Here is a 21,593-nt window from a genome sequence, read left to right as displayed (position 1 = left end):
TTTCGGCGGGCACTGTACCACTAACATACCATGGCATGCTAATTGGGGTAAAAATGAGTAAGGCAACATCTTGGCAACCCGTTATTGACAAATTCAAAAAAAGATTAGCGAATTAGAAGGCAAAGGCTATTTCTTTTGACGGGAGACCATATAAGGTGAAATATATCGTTAGTAGTTTACCTTTATATTTTTTTCTCATTATCGTGCACAATCTAGTACCTTAAATATGTTTGAATCTCTAAGACCATAACTAACGGAACGTGCTGGAGGGGATTTTTCGTCAACACGCCATTAACGCGACGTGTTGGTGGGTTCGGAGGTTGGCGTGCTGGAAGCTTGCACGGAGATGAAAACATGCATGCTCGGAGAAGAGGGCTACATGGAGTTGTTTCATTGGTCAGATTGTATATATTTTAACGGATATATGTATATATTTAACGTTCGAATTTTCTGTATATATATGTTTCATCCGCTATTTTATATACACATACACATACATATACATATACATTTTTCTTCATACATACACATACACATACATATACATTCTGATACATACACAACTTCATCCGGCACCGATGAGGGCTTCATTCGACGTTCATTTCGGAGGTAATACAATGAGCGACTAGAAGTCCTACGTTGGCGGAACGAAAATGGAATTTAACGACTTCTACATTAATGACTTTGATTTTCCAGAGTTGGAGACGTTACCTAAGTTGGTATGGAAGAACTAATTGGATTCGAGGCGAAAGCCTTCCCCGCTGTTACGGAGTTATTCTGCTTTTCCTGATTCTAGTGAAAGTTCCCCGGAAGTTTAGCGGTAATAGCCGAAGGCAAAAAAGGGGGAGATGATTGAGACGAGATTCTGCATTCTTGAACCACGAAACACTCGGTTTCCATTTCGGTTGTAGGTGTAACCAACCCGCTATCAAAGATATGGTAGAAATAAATAGATAGGGAAGAGCTTTATATTTTTCTCTTCATAGAAGACTGATGGGTGGAGCAAGAGGTCAAATTACTATAGAAAGAAGAGTTGTAAACTATAGGACCCCTCGCCTTCGTTGAGCGTATTTCAAAACCTCCCAAAAAGTGCACTTGAGGAGTTTAGCGGCCACGCTTATACCTGTACGGCTCTTTCTTTCACCTTGAAAACCGAGTTGGAATGCTTTTAGAATAGAATGCTTCGTAACCTCACCCTTTCCATCGTTAACACTCCTCCTTAAGCTTCGCTAAAGCGAGTACCTCGCTGCTGCTAAGTGTAAAAGCGAATTGAGTCCCCTTCTTAAAGATTGAAAACAGACTCCATTACAGCCAACTCCCCTGTCTCTTTCCCTATCGAAAAACTAGCCTGACTCTCCGTCTCCATTTTTTCTAGAAATGCTAACCAAGTGACACACTGGGGGCCATGGGTCATGAAAGAGGTTGGCCCCCATCCTCCTTAACTATGTATGGCCAATGAACTCCACTCTTTAGTCCATTTGTTTTTTTCCTTCTTTGGGCTCGGGTCAATAGTCGCCGTGGTAGTAATGTCCCGGAGCCCGGCTACCGACCCGAGGCGCCGATCGGGAAAGTCATAAAGGGACGTTGAACGCAATTCGTCAAGGGCGTTACCACAAGAGGCTTGGCAATTCAAGTGAAAGTTTCTTAGACTAGTCCCAGTGGGGGAAACTGACTTCCGAGAGAGCAGCTTTCGCCTCGGTAATTCCCTAACGAGAACGAGAGAGCGCCGATGCAAAAGTAGCCCTTGACGCGAGGGAACGCCAGACAGGCTAACCTCTGCTAACTATGTTTAGCCAAAGTTCTAACGGTCGTGCTACATGCCGGTGAGCTGCCTTGAACTGGTAACTCCAAAATCGACGATTCTTGGCCACTGACTTACTGCTTTCACTCAAATGCCACTGATGCGTAAGACATTGAGTTGGACTACTTTCCTTCTGGTAATGCCTTTCCCTGAGGTCACCTTGCCCTTCTACTTATTGGCTTGGCTATTTCGAAGGATTCGCTTCGGCGGGTGATTGAACAGAGCAGGATAGCTGCCATCAACCCTTTAGAGCGAGGGCCCTTCGAGACCAATGCAAAAGGAATAAGAGCCTTTATGCCTTGAGCCTTGAGCAAAATCATTGGCCTTGCGCCTGGTTTGATTAGGACATTGCCGCATTTCATCTCAAAGAGGATCTAACTCTTTCTTTCCGGCTTAGCCGAACTACTTGGCTCGGACCTGCCCAACCCAACTAAGAAGAACCGAACCTGACAAACACATCTTTTTCCATTTTAGTACCCCCTTGACCTTTTTTTGTAGATAGAATGTTCAATGAGTGGAAACAAGCAACCTTACTAAGCTAAGAAAGGTGCTTGTTGAGTAAGGCAGACTTTCTTCCAATGCTTGAGCGCTTCTTTCTCATATCGATCATTCAATATCCTTGACTTTTCAATAAGGGGCGCATTATGAAATGTCCCGTTCTTATTGATTAAAAACGTTCCATATTAATTGATTTCGTTGCGAGGTTTTGACCTCTATATGAGACGTTTTTCAAAGACTGCATTCATTTTTAAAACAAACCATAACCTTTATTTCATAAATAAAGGTTTAAAAAGCTTTACGTAGATTATCAAATAATGATAATCTAAAATATCCTGTTTACACACGACCATTACATAATGGTTTACAATACAAATATGTTACATCAAAATCAGTTTCTTGAATGCAGTTTTTACACAATATCATACAAACATGGACTCCAAATCTTGTCCTTATTTTAGTATGCAACAGCGGAAGCTCTTAGTATTCACATGAGAATAAACATGCTTTAAACGTCAACAAAAATGTTGGTGAGTTATAGGTTTAACCTATATATATCAAATCGTAACAATAGACCACAAGATTTCATATTTCAATACACATCCCATACATAGAGAAAACAATCATTCATATGGTGAACACCTGGTAACCGACATTAACAAGATGCATATATAAGAATATCCCCATCATTCCGGGACACCCTTTGGATATGATATAAATTTCGAAGTACTAAAGCATCCGGTACTTTGGATGGGGTTTGTTAGGCCCAATAGATCTATCTTTAGGATTCGCGTCAATTAGGGTGTCTGTTCCCTAATTCTTAGATTACCAGACTTAATAAAAAGGGGCATATTCGATTTTGATAATTCAACCATAGAATGTAGTTTCACGTACTTGTGTCTATTTTGTAAATCAGTTATAAAATCTGCATGTATTCTCATCCCAAAAATATTAGATTTTAAAAGTGGGACTATAACTCACTTTCACAGATTTTTACTTCATCGGGAAGTAAGACTTGGCCACTGGTTGATTCACGAACCTATAACAATATATACATATATATCAAAGTATATTCAAAATATATTTACAACACTTTTAATATATTTTGATGTTTTAAGTTTATTAAGTCAGTTGTCCTCGTTAGTAACCTACAACTAGTTGTCCACAGTTAGATGTACAGAAATAAATCGATAAATATTATCTTGAATCAATCCACGACCCAGTGTATACGTATCTCAGTATTGATCACAACTCAAACTATATATATATTTTGGAATCAACCTCAACCATGTATAGCTAACTCCAATATTCACATATAGAGTGTCTATGGTTGTTCCGAAATATATATAGATGTGTCGACATGATAGGTCGAAACATTGTATACGTGTCTATGGTATCTCAAGATTACATAATATACAATACAAGTTGATTAAGTTATGGTTGGAATAGATTTGTTACCAATTTTCACGTAGCTAAAATGAGAAAAATTATCCAATCTTGTTTTACCCATAACTTCTTCATTTTAAATCCGTTTTGAGTGAATCAAATTGCTATGGTTTCATATTGAACTCTATTTTATGAATATAAATAGAAAAAGTATAGGTTTATAGTCAGAAAAATAAGTTACAAGTTGTTTTTGTAAAGGTAGTCATTTCAGTCGAAAGAACGACGTCTAGATGACCATTTTAGAAAACATACTTCCACTTTGAGTTTAACCATAATTTTTGGATATAGTTTCATGTTAATAATAAAAATCATTTTCCCAGAATAACAACTTTTAAATCAAATTTTATCATAGTTTTTAATTAACTAACCCAAAACAGCCCGCGGTGTTACTACGACGGCGTAAATCCGGTTTTACGGTGTTTTTCGTGTTTCCGGGTTTTAAATCATTAAGTTAGCATATCATATAGATATAGAACATGTGTTTAGTTGATTTTAAAAGTCTAGTTAGAAGGATTAACTTTATTTGCGAACAAGTTTAGAATTAACTAAACTATGTTCTAGTGATTACAAGTTTATAACGTTGAATAAGACAGCTTTTTATGTATGAATCGAATGATGTTATGAACATCATTACTACCTCAAGTTCCTTGGATAAACCTACTGGGAATGAGAAAAATGGATCTAGCTTCAAAGGATCCTTGGATGGCTTGAAAGTTCTTGAAGCAGAATCATGACACGAAAACAATTTCAAGTAAGATTTCTACTCGAAATAAGATTGTTATAGTTATAGAAATTGAATTAAAGTTTGAATATGATTATTACCTTGTATTAGAAAGATAACCTACTGTAAGTAACAAAGGTTTCTTGATCTTGGATGATTACTTGGAATGGATTTAGAAAACTTGGAAGTAAACTTGCAATCTTGGAAGTATTCTTGATTTTATGAAACTAGAACTTTTGGAATTTATGAAGAACACTTAGAACTTGAAGATAGAACTTGAGAGAGATCAATTAGATGAAGAAAATTGAAGAATGAAAGTGTTTGTAGGTATTTTTGGTCGTTGGTGTATGGATTAGATATAAAGGATATGTAATTTTGTTTTCATGTAAATAAGTCATGAATGATTACTCATATTTTTTGTAATTTTATGAGATATTTCATGCTAGTTGCCAAATGATGGTTCTCACATGTGTTAGGTGACTCACATGGGCTGCTAAGAGCTAATCATTGGAGTGTATATACCAATAGTACATACATCTAAAAGCTGTGTATTGTACGAGTACGAATACGGGTGCATACGAGTAGAATTGTTGATGAAACTGAACGAGGATGTAATTGTAAGCATTTTTGTTAAGTAGAAGTATTTTGATAAGTGTCTTGAAGTCTTTCAAAAGTGTATGAATACATATTAAAACACTACATGTATATACATTTTAACTGAGTCGTTAAGTCATCGTTAGTCGTTACATGTAAATGTTGTTTTGAAACCTTTAGGTTAATGATCTCGTTGAATGTTGTTAACCCATTGTTTATTATAACAAATGAGATGTTAAATTGTTATATTATCATGATATTATGATATATAATATATCTTAGTATGATATATATACAGTTAAATGTCGTTACAACGATAATCATTACATATATGTCTCGTTTCGAAATCATTAAGTTAGTAGTCTTATTTTTACATATGTATTTCATTGTTAATACACTTAATAATATATTTACTTATCATTTAACATAATTAACCAAGTGTATCAATATATTAATATGATTCATATGTACCTAGTAAGACGTTGTTATAACGATAATCGTTATATATATATATCGTTTTCGAGTTTCTTAAATTAATAGTCTCATCTTTATGTATATAACTCATTGTTAAAATACCTAATGAGATACATATTATAATAAAATCATGTTAACTATATATATAACCATATATATGTCATCGTATAGTTTTTACAAGTTTTAACGTTCGTGAATTACCGGTCAACTTGGGTGGTCAATTGTCTATATGAAACATATTTCAATTAATCAAGTCTTACCAAGTTTGATTGCTTAATATGTTGGAAACACTTAATCATGTAAATAACAATTTAATTTAATATATATATAAACATGGAAAAGTTTGGGTCACTACGGTACCTACCCGTTAAATAAAATTCGTCCCGAAATTTTAAGCAGTTGGAGGTGTTGACGTATCTTCTGGAAATAAATGCGGGTATTTCTTCTTCATCTGATGTTCATGCTCCTAGGTGAACTCGGGTCCTCTACGAGCATTCCATCGAACCTTAACAATCGGTATCTTGTTTTGTTTAAGTCTCTTAACCTCACGATCCATTATTTCGACGGGTTCTTCAATGAATTGAAGTTTTTCATTGATTTGGATTTCGTCCAACGGAATAGTGAGATCTTCTTTAGCAAAACATTTCTTCAAATTTGAGATGTGGAAAGTGTTATGTACAGCCGCGAGTTGTTGAGGTAGCTCCAGTTGGTAAGCTACTGGTCCGACACGATCTATAATCTTGAATGGTCCAATGTACCTTGGATTTAGTTTCCCCCGTTTACCAAATCGAACAACGCCTTTCCAAGGTGAAACCTTAAGCATGACCATTTCTCTAATTTCAAACTCTATATCTTTTCTTTTACTGTCCGCGTAGCTCTTTTGTCGACTCTGGGCGGTTTTCAATCTTTGTTGAATTTGGATGATTTTCTCGGTAGTTTCTTGTATTATCTCCGGACCCGTAATCTATCTATCCCCCACTTCACTCCAACAAATCGGAGACCTGCACTTTTTACCATAAAGTGTTTCAAACGGCGCCATCTCAATGCTTGAATGGTAGCTATTGTTGTAGGAAAATTCTGCTAACGGTAGATGTCGATCCCAACTATTTCCGAAATCAATAACATAAGCTCGTAGCATGTCTTCAAGAGTTTGTATTGTCCTTTCGCTCTGCCCATCAGTTTGTGGATGATAGGCAGTACTCATGTCTAGACGAGTTCCCAATGCTTGCTGTAATGTCTGCCAGAATCTTGAAATAAATCTGCCATCCCTATCAGAGATAATAGAGATTGGTATTCCATGTCTGAAGACGACTTCCTTCAAATACAGTCGCGCTAACTTCTCCATCTTGTCATCTTCTCTTATTGGCAGGAAGTGTGCTGACTTGGTGAGATGATCAACTATTACCCAAATAGTATCATAACCACTTGCAGTCCTTGGCAATTTAGTAATGAAATCCATGGTAATGTTTTCCCATTTCCATTTCAGGATTTCAGGTTGTTGTAGTAGACCTGATGGTTTCAGATGTTCAGCTTTGACCTTAGAACACGTCAAACATTCTCCTACATATTTAGCAATATCGTCTTTCATACCTGGCCACCAAAAATGTTTCTTAAGATCCTTGTACATCTTCCCCGTTCCAGGATGTATTGAGTATCTGGTTTTATGAGCTTCTCTAAGTACCATTTCTCTCATATCTCCAAATTTTGGTACCCAAATTCTTTCAGCCCTATACCGGGTTCCGTCTTCCCGAATATTAAGATGTTTCTCCAATCCTTTGGGTATTTCATCCTTTAAATTTCCCTCTTTTAAAACTCCTTGTTGCGCCTCCTTTATTTGAGTAGTAAGGTTAGTGTGAATCATTATATTCATAGATTTTACTCGAATGGGTTCTCTGTCCTTTCTGCTCAAGGCATCGGCTACCACATTTGCCTTCCCCGGGTGGTAACGAATCTCAAAGTCGTAATCATTCAACAATTCAATCCACCTACGCTGCCTCATATTCAGTTGTTTCTGATTAAATATGTGTTGAAGACTTTTGTGGTCGGTATATATAATACTTTTGACCCCATATAATTAGTGCCTCCAAGTCTTTAATGCAAAAACAACCGCGCCTAATTCCAAATCATGCATCGTATAATTTTGCTCGTGAATCTTCAATTGTCTAGACGCATAAGCAATCACCTTTGTCCGTTGCATTAATACACAACCGAGACCTTGCTTTGATGCGTCACAATAAATCACAAAATCATCATTCCCTTCAGGAAATGACAATATAGGTGCAGTAGTTAGCTTTTTCTTCAATAATTGAAACGCCTTCTCTTGTTCATCCTTCCTTTCAAATTTCTTCCCTTTATGCGTTAATGCAGTAAAGGGTTTTGCTATTTTGGAGAAATCTTGGATGAATCTTCTGTAGTAACCTGCCAATCCTAAAAATTGACGTATATGCTTCGGAGTTTTTGGGGTTTCCCACTTTTCAACGGTTTCGATCTTTGCCGGGTCCACCTGGATACCTTCTTTGTTCACTATGTGACCGAGGAATTGAACTTCTTCCAACCAAAATGCACACTTTGAAAACTTAGCGTACAATTTTTCTTTCCTCAATACTTTTAGCACTTTTCTCAAATGTTCTTCGTGCTCTTGATCATTCTTTGAGCAAATAAGTATGTCATCGATGAAAACAATGACAAACTTGTCAAGATATAGCTCACACACTCGGTTCATAAGGTCCATGAACACAGCTGGTGCGTTAGTCAATCCAAACAGCATAACCATAAACTCGTAATGACCATAACGCATCCTAAAAGCAGTTTTTGGAATATCATCCTCCTTTACTCGCATTTGATGATATCCAGAACGTAAATTGATCTTCGAATAAACCGACGAGCCTTGTAGTTGATCAAATAAGTCTTCAATTCTCGGCAGTGGATAACGGTTTTTGATGGTAAGTTTGTTCAACTCTCTGTAGTCAATACACAACCTAAATGTACCATCCTTCTTCTTGACAAATAAAACAGGAGCTCCTCATGGTGATGTGCTTGGTCGAATGAAACCACATTCTAATAGTTCTTGCAGTAAGCTTTGCAGTTCTTTCATCTCGCTGGGTGCGAGTCTATAAGGAGCACGAGCTATTGGTGCAGCTCCTGGTACAAGATCTATTTGAAATTCAACAGATCGATGTGGAGGTAGTCCCGGTAATTCTTTCAGAAATACATCGGGAAATTCTTTTGCGACGGGAACATCATTGATGCTCTTTTCTTCAGTTTGTACTTTCTCAACGTGTGCTAGAACAGCATATCAACCTTTTCTTATTAGTTTTTGTGCCTTCAAATTACTAATAAGATGTAGCTTCATGTTGCCCTTTTCTCCGTACACCATTAAGGGTTCTCCTTCTTCTCGTACAATGCGAATTGCATTTTTATAACATACGATCTCTGCTTTCACCTTCTTCAGCCAGTCCATGCCAACTATTACATCAAAACTCCCTAACTCTACTGGTATCAAATCAATCTTAAATATTTCGCTACCCAGTTTAATTTCTCGATTCCGGCATATATTATCTACTGAAATTAATTTACCGTTTGCTAATTCGAGTAAAAATTTACTATCCAACGGCATCAATGGACAACTTAATTTAGCACAAAAATCTCTACTCATATAGCTTCTATCCGCACTCGAATCAAATAAAACGTAAGCAGATTTATTGTCAATAAGAAACATACCTGTAACAAGCTCCGGGTCTTCCTGTGCCTCTGCCGCATTAATATTGAAAACTCTTCCGCGGCCTTGTCCATTCGTGTTCTCCTGGTTCGGGCAATTTCTAATAATGTGGCCCGGTTTTCCACATTTATAACAAACTATATTGGCATAACTTGCTCCGACACTACTTGCTCCGCCATTACTCGTTCTGACACCATTTATTCCTTTCGTTCTGTTAACTCCTGGTCCGTAGACCTCACACTTCGCCGCGCTATGACCATTTCTTTTACACTTGTTGCAAAATTTGGTGCAGAACCCCGAGTGATACTTTTCACACCTTTGGCATAGCTGCTTCTGATTGTTGTTGTTGTGGTTGTTATTGTTGTTGGGATGATTGTTGTAGTTGCTGTTGTTGTTGTTGTTGTTGTTGTTGTTGTTGGGTCGTTTGTTGTAGTTGCGATTGATGTTGCGATTGTTGGGATAATTGTTGCGATTATTATTGTAATTGCTGTTGTTGTTGTATTGGTGATTCTTATCACCGTTTTCCTCCCACTTTCTTTTGACTTGCTTCACATTGGCCTCTTCAGCCGTCTGTTCTTTAATTCTTTCCTCAATCTGGTTCACTAGTTTGTGAGCCATTCTACATGCCTGTTGTATGGAGGCGGGCTCGTGTGAACTTATATCTTCTTGGATTCTTTCCGGTAATCCTTTCACAAACGCGTCGATCTTCTCTTCCTCATCTTCGAACGCTCCCGGACACAATAGGCACAATTCTGTGAATCGTCTTTCGTACGTGGTAATATCAAATCCTTGGGTTCGTAACCCTCTAAGTTCTGTCTTGAGCTTATTGACCTCGGTTCTGGGACGGTACTTCTCGTTCATCAAGTGCTTGAATGCTGACCACGGTAGTGCGTACGCATAATCTTGTCCCACGTGCTCTAGATAGGTATTCCACCATGTTAACGCAGAACATGTGAAGGTATGCGTAGCGTACTTCACTTTGTCCTCTTCAGTACACTTACTTATGGCAAACACCGATTCGACCTTCTCGGTCCACCGTTTCAATCCGATCGGTCATTCGGTTCCATCAAATTCCAAAGGTTTGCAGGCAGTGAATTCTTTGTAGGTACATCCTACATGATTTCCTGTACTGCTAGATCCAAGGTTATTGTTGGTATGTAGCGCAGCCTGTACTGCGGCTATGTTTGAAGCTAGAAAAGTACGGAATTCCTCTTCATTCATATTCACGGTGTGTCGAGTAGTCGGTGCCATTTCCTTCAAAATAGTCAAATGGAACAAGTTAATCATACAGAATATTAAGAGTAGTTAATAGTATTTCGTAGCATAATATGAACTCATTTATAAAAGCTTTTTCTTCATATTAGCGTTTTATAAGTTTAAATTCGGGTAGTACCTACCCGTTAAGTTCATACTTAATAGCTAATATACAATTCAACTACTACAATTCTATATGAAAAACTGATTATAATAATATTTCGCGTTCAAACTTTTATACAATATTTTACAAACTTACAATACCGCTTATTTTACATAAAGCATGAAATATAGCACACAATAACTTTGATACAAGATAGTTGTGAAGATAATTCTAGCTAGTACACAAGTCGTTCAGCAAAGGCAATAAAGACACGTAATTCATACGTCCAGAAACAAGTCATGCATTCTGGTTTTTCTAAGACTACTTCCCATCCTTGGTCTTGTGGAACATAACCGTTATGGCCGTTGATAAGACAGCGTGTTGTAACGTCGTCAAAGGGACGAGGGTTACGTAATGACCAACAGTCTCGTAATAACCTAAAAACCTCATTTCTTACCCCAATTACCGACTCCGTCACTTGTGGGAACGTTTTGTTTAATAGTTGTAGCCCGATGTTCTTTTTCTCACTTTGGTGAGAAGCGAACATTACTAACCCGTAAGCATAGCATGCTTCTTTATGTTGCATGTTAGCCGCTTTTTCTAAATCATGAAGTCCTATATTCGGATACATTGAGTCAAAATAATTTCTTAACCCGTTGCGTAAAATAGCATTTGGGTTCCCCGCAATATATGCGTCAAAGTAAACACATCGTAACTTATGGGTTTCCCAATGTGATATCCCCCATCTTTCAAACAAAAGTCTCTTATAAACCAAGACATTCTTGGAACGTTCTTCGAATGTCTTACAAACTGATTTCGCCGTAAATAGTTGTGCCGAAGAATTCTGACCGACTCTAGACAAGATTTCATCAATCATGTCTCCGGGTAGGTCTCTTAAAATATTGGGTTGTCTATCCATTTTGTGTTTTTATACTGTAAAATAGACAAGAGTTAGATTCATAAAAAAATACTTATTAATACAAGAAATTTTTACATATATCATAAAGCATAAGCACACTATATTACATATATTACACCACACGAATACAACTATCTTATTCCAACTCGCTCGTTTCTTCTTCTTCGGTTTTGGTTCGTTTTGCCAAGTTTCTAGGGATATATGATGTTCCCCTAATACGAGCTGTCGTTTTCCACAACGGTTTAGAAAAACCTGGTGGTTTAGAGGTTCCCGGGTCATTGTTACAACTTAAGGGCTTCGGGGGTTGACGATACATATAAAGTTCATCGGGGTTGGAATTAGATTTCTCTATTTTTATGCCCTTTCCCTTATTATTTTCTTTTGCCTTTTTAAATTCAGTTGGGGTAATTTCTATAACATCATCGGAATTCTCGTCGGAATCCGATTCATCGGAGAATTGGTAATCCTCCCAATATTTTGCTTCCTTGGCGGAAACACCATTGACCATAATTAACCTTGGTCGGTTGGTTGAGGATTTTCTTTTACTTAACCGTTTTATTATTTCCCCCACCGATTCTATTTCCTCCTCCGGTTCCTCCTCTTCCGGTTCTGATTCTTCTTCCGGTTCTGATTCTTCTTCCGGTTCCTCTTCGGGAACTTGTGAATCAGTCCAATATATATTCGACTCTTCGTTATTATTAGGTGACTCAATGGGATTTGTGCTAGAGGTAGACATCTATCACACAATATCAAACATGTTAAGAGATTAATATATCACATAATATATACATGTTAATAATATATAGTTTCCAACAAAAATGTTAAGCAATCATTTTTAAAGAAAACACGGTCGAAGTCCAGACTCACTAATGCATCCTAACAAACTCGATAAGACACACTAATGCAAATTTTCTGGTTCTCTAAGACCAACGCTCGGATACCAACTGAAATGTCCCGTTCTTATTGATTAAAAACGTTCCATATTAATTGATTTCGTTGCGAGGTTTTGACCTCTATATGAGACATTTTTCAAAGACTGCATTCATTTTTAAAACAAACCATAACCTTTATTTCATAAATAAAGGTTTAAAAAGCTTTACGTAGATTATCAAATAATGATAATCTAAAATATCCTGTTTACACACGACCATTACATAATGGTTTACAATACAAATATGTTACATCGAAATCAGTTTCTTGAATGCAGTTTTTACACAATATCATACAAACATGGACTCCAAATCTTGTCCTTATTTTAGTATGCAACAGCGGAAGCTCTTAGTATTCACCTGAGAATAAACATGCTTTAAACGTCAACAAAAATGTTGGTGAGTTATAGGTTTAACCTATATATATCAAATCGTAACAATAGACCACAAGATTTCATATTTCAATACACATCCCATACATAGAGATAAAAATCATTCATATGGTGAACACCTGGTAACCGACATTAACAAGATGCATATATAAGAATATCCCCATCATTCCGGGACACCCTTCGGATATGATATAAATTTCGAAGTACTAAAGCATCCGGTACTTTGGATGGGGTTTGTTAGGCCCAATAGATCTATCTTTAGGATTCGCATCAATTAGGGTGTCTATTCCCTAATTCTTAGATTACCAGACTTAATAAAAAGGGGCATATTCGATTTCGATAATTCAACCATAGAATGTAGTTTCACGTACTTGTGTCTATTTTGTAAATCATTTATAAAACCTGCATGTATTCTCATCCCAAAAATAGTAGATTTTAAAAGTGGGACTATAACTCACTTTTACAGATTTTTACTTCGTCGGGAAGTAAGACTTGGCCACTGGTTGATTCACGAACCTATAACAATATATACATATATATCAAAGTATGTTCAAAATATATTTACAACACTTTTAATATATTTTGATGTTTTAAGTTTATTAAGTCAGTTGTCCTCGTTAGTAACCTACAACTAGTTGTCCACAGTTAGATATATAGAAATAAATCGATAAATATTATCTTGAATCAATCCACGACCCAGTGTATACGTATCTCAGTATTGATCACAACTCAAACTATATATATTTTGGAATCAACCTCAACCCTGTATAGCTAACTCCAACATTCACATATAGAGTGTCTATGGTTGTTCCGAAATATATATAGATGTGTCGACATGATAGGTCGAAACATTGTATGCGTGTCTATGGTATCTCAAGATTACATAATATACAATACAAGTTGATTAAGTTATGGCTGAAATAGATTTGTTACCAATTTTCACGTAGCTAAAATGAGAAAAATTATCCAATCTTGTTTTACCCATAACTTCTTCATTTTAAATCCGTTTTGAGTGAATAAAATTGCTATGGTTTCATATTGAACTCTATTTTATGAATATAAACAGAAAAAGTATAGTTTTATAGTCAAAAAAATAAGTTACAAGTCGTTTATGTAAAGGTAGTCATTTCAGTCGAAAGAACGACGTCTAGATGACCATTTTAGAAAACATACTTCCACTTTGAGTTTAACCATAATTTTTGGATATAGTTTCATGTTCATAATAAAAATCATTTTCCCAGAATAACAACTTTTAAATCAAAGTTTATCATAATTTTTAATTAACTAACCCAATACAGCCCGCGGTGTTACTACGACGGCGTAAATCCGGTTTTACGGTGTTTTTCGTGTTTCCGGGTTTTAAATCATTAAGTTAGCATATAATATAGATATAGAACATGTGTTTAGTTGATTTTAAAAGTCTAGTTAGAAGGATTAACTTTATTTGCGAACAAGTTTAGAATTAACTAAACTATGTTCTAGTGATTACAAGTTTATAACGTTGAATAAGACAGCTTTTTATGTATGAATCGAATGATGTTATGAACATCATTACTACCTCAAGTTCCTTAGATAAACCTACTGGGAATGAGAAAAATGGATCTAGCTTCAAAGGATCCTTGGATGGCTTGAAAGTTTTTGAAGCAGAATCATGACACGAAAACAATTTCAAGTAAGATTTCCACTCGAAATAAGATTGTTATAGTTATAGAAATTGAATTAAAGTTTGAATATGATTATTACCTTGTATTAGAAATATAACCTACTGTAAGTAACAAAGGTTTCTTGATCTTGGGTGATTACTTGGAATGGATTTAGAAAACTTGGAAGTAAACTTGCAATCTTGGAAGTATTCTTGATTTTATGAAACTGGAACTTTTGGAATTTATGAAGAACACTTAGAACTTGAAGATAGAACTTGAGAGAGATCAATTAGATGAAGAAAATTGAAGAATGAAAGTGTTTGTAGGTGTTTTTGGTCGTTGGTGTATGGATTAGATATAAAGGATATGTAATTTTGTTTTCGTGTAAATAAGTCATGAATGATTACTCATATTTTTGTAATTTTATGAGATATTTCATGCTAGTTGCCAATTGATGGTTCCCACATATGTTAGGTGACTCACATGGGCTGCTAAGAGCTGATCATTGGAGTGTATATACTAATAGTACATACATCTAAAAGCTGTGTATTGTACGAGTACGAATACGGGTGCATACGAGTAGAATTGTTGATGAAACTGAACGAGGATGTAATTGTAAGCATTTTTGTTAAGTAGAAGTATTTTGATAAGTGTATTGAAGTCTTTCAAAAGTGTATGAATACATATTAAAACACTACATGTATATACATTTTAACTGAGTCGTTAAGTCATCGTTAGTCGTTACATGTAAATGTTGTTTTGAAACCTTTAGGTTAATGATCTTGTTGAATGTTGTTAACCCATTGTTTATTATAACAAATGAGATGTTAAATTGTTATATTATCATGATATTATGATATATAATATATCTTAGTATGATATATATACAGTTAAATGTCGTTACAACGATAATCGTTACATATATGTCTCGTTTCGAAATCATTAAGTTAGTAGTCTTATTTTTACATATGTATTTCATTGTTAATACACTTAATAATATATTTACTTATCATTTAACATAATTAACCAAGTGTATCAATATCTTAATATGATTCATATGTACCTAATAAGACGTTGTTATAACGATAATCGTTATATATATCGTTTTCGAGTTTCTTAAATTAATAGTCTCATCTTTATGTATATAACTCATTGTTAAAATATCTAATGAGATACATATTATAATAAAATCATGTTAACTATATATATAACCATATATATGTCATCGTATAGTTTTTACAAGTTTTAACGTTCGTGAATCACCGGTCAACTTGGGTGGTCAATTGTCTATATGAAACCTATTTCAATTAATCAAGTCTTACCAAGTTTGATTGCTTAATATGTTGGAAACACTTAATCATGTAAATAAAAATTTCATTTAATATATATATAAACATGGAAAAGTTCGGGTCACTACACATTAGCTACGTCGTTTTCTTGCAGGAGTGCTAGCGCGCGCCCTTACGTTTTCTTCGCTTGCTCTGCAGTACGAGCCTCATACAAAGCCGCGCCCCTTTAATATGATGAAGAGGGGCCACCCTCTTTTATTTTCCGCACCAATCCTTATTTACTACTACATCTTTTTTGGGGTGTATAGCTCAGTTGGTAGAGCATTGGGCTTTTAACCTAATGGTCGCAGGTTCAAGTCCTACTATACCCAAACCTAACTTGCACTATACTATGAGTAAGGATGTGTAGTAGCGCAAAGAGCACTCTTTGGCCTTTCGATTAGAGGCACCTCGCCGTCTTTGATGTCAGGTGAAAAGAAGATAGATGACTGAGAGTCACGGGATTTTGAAAGTGCCGCATCTAGCTCAGCGGCTTCTTCAAAAGAGATGACGGATGCAAAGCGGTTACCACTTGTAGGCTCATTCACCAACTAGGCCATGAGTTTGCTTTAACGAGTGCACGAGCAGAAGCGGAGACAGAGTTGTCCCCTGATCTGAGATATTAGCGAGATTAGCTACACGCCACTTAACCTAAAGAAAGGTCGACCTGAGGAAGCCCTTTTTAAGCTGATAGGAGAGCCACGCATCGATGGACTAAGCGAGTCAAATAACGCTGGTGCGAACCATGTTGGATGATGGGTGAGGGTGAGAAATAAGTCCTGCTCTGCTGCCCTGTCCTACTCCTACAGGGTTCTAAGGTTTATCCACTTCCTTACTTCCTAAAAAAAAAGGGGAGACAGGTTTTAGAACTAGCAAACCCTAGAAGTCAAAATAAGGCTATTTATACTTGCCCATGAGGACCCTTGCCCTATGTTAGCCAGTTTCAACTCTGGAGCATACCGCAGCAGCGGTTGCCGCTCGATCGAAATGGGTCTAATCCTGATATGGGTATTGGCGCCTTTGATTAAAGAATGTTCTCCGCCTTTTTCCTCCACCTACCGGGCTAGGGAATTGTTGGAATGTGCTTCATTGGAACGTAGCTAATCGTCCTTGCTTTTAAAGAATTGCTGGCTCTGCCTCGGCCTTTCTGCCTATAGTCTAAGGAACCTATTATAAGGTAGCAGGCATACCAACAATATAATATCAGGTAACGGCTAAGATTAGTTGGACTTCTTATTTATGTTCGAATCACATGTCAGAACGATCAATAGGGATGGATACAGGGGTAACGTAAGGAGCATAATAAAGTAGAGTTTTCTCAGGTATAGGTTATGATATAGGGTTTCTCGGTTCTGATGGATCCGGGAAGCTGATTGGGTTGGGAAAGGCCGTGCAATTCTAGGGGGAGTTAGTGAGCTGGGTAAAGGCTGCCAGCCATCACACATTAGTGTTTTGGACGTGCAAAAACCCATACTTCGATAGATCAAACTAGGGTAGATGGGTTAGGTGCACCTCTCGCCCAATGGCTAAAAAAGAAATACCGGTCCCATTTTCGAGTATTTGGTACTTAGACGAAGAGAAGACATAAGTGTTGTTCCTGTGTAATGACGTATGGAAGAAGCTTAAAACGAGCCAGGGAAAATAGTAATCGAATTCAGTTGTATGTTATGAATTTAAGTACGTGGAAAAGTAATCTGGTCCATTCCGATTTTGGAAGTAATTTCGAATAAGGAGCGTTGATGGAGTGAGACTTTTAATAATTGTAACTTTCCGATTTAAGGACTCTTAATAAATTTAGTAGGACTGTTAATAATGTTTTTAGGAATTTTTAAATTATTGTAATCGTTTGCTTAATTTTAAGTGTGTTTTATTAATATAATTTATTTTTATAATTATAAAATAATAATATAATTAATTAAACAAGATAAAAACTAAAATCAATTCATATAATATGAAAAATGAAAAAGAAATCAAAAATACCCACCCTTACCCATTAACACGCCACTCAATATTTACCAGTTTACCAGCACGTCATCAAGCACTCCACCCATACTCATCAACACGCCCATCACCATTAATGATGGTCTAATTTTTTTTATTTTTTTAATTTTTTATTTGTTTTATTGGGGGGGGGGGGGGGGGTGTAAACGAAACCACCAAAAAACTTTTTTGAGTCAAATGGGTTCGAGTCTTAAATTCTTATAAATAAGGTAGTCTTAACATTGGGTTGTCGCAAGCAAAATTTTTATCTTTATTATGTAAATGGTGGTGGCAATTTAAAAACGAATCAAACTCACTTTGGTCCAGAATTATCATGAGTATATATGGTAAACATGGTGGACTATTGGATACCAATAGTTGTAGGATTTCAAGTGGTCGCACAACATGGCTTGAAATCATTAAAGTTGGGAAACAGATCGACGCAATAGCCATCAATTTTTCAAGTAAGTTTGTTAAAAAGGTTGGTAACGGAAGCACAACGAGCTTTTGGAGAGATATTTGGATCGCATACCGCTCTCTTCAAGATACCTTCAACAGGCTATTTGCACTTGAGTGAAACAGGGAAGTGCTCATCTTAAAAGGATTATCTTCTTTGACCTCAAATTAGAAATATAAAGGGTTTATGATACTGAATGGTCATATACTTTTCATTTTAGTTCAATGTAGGCCATATACTAAAAAATACTAGTGTAGGCTATATACTTTAAAAGAGTGTGTTAATATAAACCAACATAACTTGTTAACTTGTTTCGAAAAATCTTCATTGCCACGTCAGTTTTTCGGTCATCTTCTCCGATCAAATTCAGGCAAAAAAAAAGTTCCAGTTATTAATAAGATCAACCCATTTGTTCAGATTCAAATTAATTCTTATTCCGTAAATAAATTTTATTTTCTTACTCCGTATTTGATTCTTACTCTGTCAATTTTTATTTTTTCCAGTTTAGCATGAATATGAGAAAAGTAAAAATGAGGAAAGATTGGTAATCATCTAGTGAATTTTCTGATGTGTGCGAGGTGTAGTACAAAATATATTATATATTACTACGGAATAATATTAAATACGATACAATTTACACAAGTTATTTATTTATTTATTTATTGAATGGATATACCTAAACCTTGCTACAACACTTATAGGCAGTGTACCTAATCATAGAGTAGTGTAGTTTTTAGTAAGTCCGGTTCATTCCACAGGGAGCTGGCTAAGTTTAACGCTATATTTATTTTAAACTATATTTGTATCAATATATATATATATATATATATATATATATATATATATATATATATATATATATATATATATATATATATAAGTAATATTATTATTATTATAAAGGGGGGTTTTACCGTTTAGTGCCCGGTTTGTCGATTTTATGTCTTAAGTCACAATTAAAACCTAATGTAAAATATTAAATATAAATATAACTTAATTTAAAGCGTAAAGTAAATGACGATAAATAAAAGTGCGATAAATAAAAGTGCGATAAATAAAAGTGCAATAATTTAAAGTACGATAAATAAAATGACGATAAATAAAAATGCGATGAGATATAAAATAAAGGAATTATGCTTATTTAAACTTCCGTAATCATGATGTTTGACGTGTTGATTTTAATTTATTACCATGGGTTAATTGTCCTTTGTCCTGGATTATTCGATATGTCCATCTGGTTTTGTCCATAATAGTCCATCTGTCATAATTATAAAGTGCGAGAGTCTTCGCCAATTTAACCTTATACCCGAAGTCAAATATTCCAACTAATTGGGGATTCGAACTGTAACAAGGTCTTAATACTTTGTTTAATGAATACACCAGGTTATCGACTGCATGTAATCCAAGGTTTTAATACTTTGTTAACAATTACACCAATTACCCTTGAATGTAATCCACCCCTGTTTTCATGAGTCCAGTGACTATTAATCCATCCCAGTGTCCGGTCAAATGAACAATTATTAGTATTTATAGATATCCCGCCCACCGTACCCAGTCAAGCGTATGAACACGTCAAATTATAAATCTCTATACTAAATCAATGAGATATCATTTAATTAATATAAAGCCCATTAATAGCCCATAGTCCAATTTCCATAAGTGTCGGTCTTTTGTCCAAAACCCAATTATGGTTCAAAGCCCAATAACCCCGTCTTAATATTTAGTCCAACATCACGATTACTTCGGCTTAAATAAGCTTAATAATAACTTAGCTACGAGACATTAATTTAAAAAGGTTGAACATAACTTACAATGAGTATTAATCGCGTAGTGTTACACGGACAGAATTTCGACTTACAAACTTAAAACATTCGCCACTATAACCTTATTATTATTAACTTAATATTAAAATTATAATTATAATTAAAATATAAATATATATTGAGAGAGTGAGAGATAAGATTGAATTAGGTGTGTAAAAAACGTCCGAAATATGCTGCTATTTATAGATGTGGCCAGGTCCTGGGTGCCATGCGATCGCATGGGAATAAGGCACCCACGCTATGCGATCGCATGGCCTGCTTTTCCTGCTCCATTTGCTTCCAAAAACGTGGGCGACTCTTGATTTATTTATTATATAATATAATATATATAATTATATATATATATATATATATATATATATATATATATATATATATATATATATATATATATATATATATATATGTGTGTGTGTGTGTTATATTATATTCTTGTGCATAGTTGACTTGTAATTTTAGGTCCGTTGCGTCGCGCGTTGATAGTTGGTTCATGTCCCGATTTCGGATTTTCGAACGTCCTTTCGTACGATTTAATATCTTGTACTTTGCATTTTGCGGCTTGTACTCTTGTAATTTCTAGACGTTTCTCATCAATAAATTGAACCACTTGGATTGTACTTTGTACTTTTTAGCGTTTTGGTCATTTGCGTCTTCAAATCATCGAATCTGTCTTTTGTCTTCACCTTTTAATATTTAAACGAATATCACTTGTAAATAGAACAATTGCAACTAAAAGCTTGTCTTTCTTGAAGGATAATGCTATGAAATATGTGTTCGTTTTTAGCATTATCAAATATTCCCACACTTGAGCGTTGCATGTCCTCAAGCAATATAGAACTTGAATATAACTTTACTAGAATCACTTCTTTATTCTTCACACTTTGTAAATCAGTGATTTTAATGCGGCGGTATGAACAATGATAGTAACGTTGTGGTTTACAGTCCCACATGATTATAAAAGTTTAGATCCTTTAGGAAATTGGATCTTTATGAAAACATTTGATCTTTTGAAAGTTCATTCTAGCTTTTACCCTAGATAAGTTTTCTGGAATAACCCTTCACCGGTGTTTGCAAAATGTTTTTGTAGGTTTTGTGGGTTTCAGATTTGAAAATTTTAGCTCAGTTGCCTTGCGGTTTTGTGTCACCCACTTGCTAACCTTGTATTGGGAAAGCAACACGTCCAGTATACTTGCTCCGTATATTACCTTTCGGTAAACTACCGTCCGGTTGTAAAGGAAAGCGTTGAACAAGTAACTGTTAAGGCAATGTCTAATGACATGCTTTTGATTATGGTTTATATCGTGTCGGATGCAATTACTATCCTTTGTAGGAGCAATAGTAAAGATCACCCTATAGTTTTTCGGTCTGGCACAAGGTCCTGTCTTCGACCATGCTATGCAACCACCGTTCTTATGGTTGACACCCGATTTGGTTCAGGTGACCTAATGAATTCCGGTGAATTCTTAGGATTTTACGTTCAATGGTAATGAACGTATTGAAAATGGGTTGTCAG

At 35.5% G+C, this 21,593-nt stretch overlaps 1 non-coding gene across 1 annotated transcript; it reads left to right on the top strand.

Moving 5' to 3' along the window:
• The first annotated feature begins 16,079 nt into the window (after positions 1-16,079).
• On the top strand, positions 16,080-16,152 carry TRNAK-UUU (transfer RNA lysine (anticodon UUU)). Its single transcript has one exon. It is a non-coding gene; the product is annotated as a tRNA-Lys (tRNA).
• Positions 16,153-21,593: the final 5,441 nt, after the last annotated feature.

This window comes from Rutidosis leptorrhynchoides, chromosome 1 (genome assembly GCF_046630445.1).
Source record: "Rutidosis leptorrhynchoides isolate AG116_Rl617_1_P2 chromosome 1, CSIRO_AGI_Rlap_v1, whole genome shotgun sequence".
Classification (NCBI taxonomy): domain Eukaryota; kingdom Viridiplantae; phylum Streptophyta; class Magnoliopsida; order Asterales; family Asteraceae; genus Rutidosis; species Rutidosis leptorrhynchoides.
This window is presented reverse-complemented; position numbering and strand designations above follow the sequence as displayed.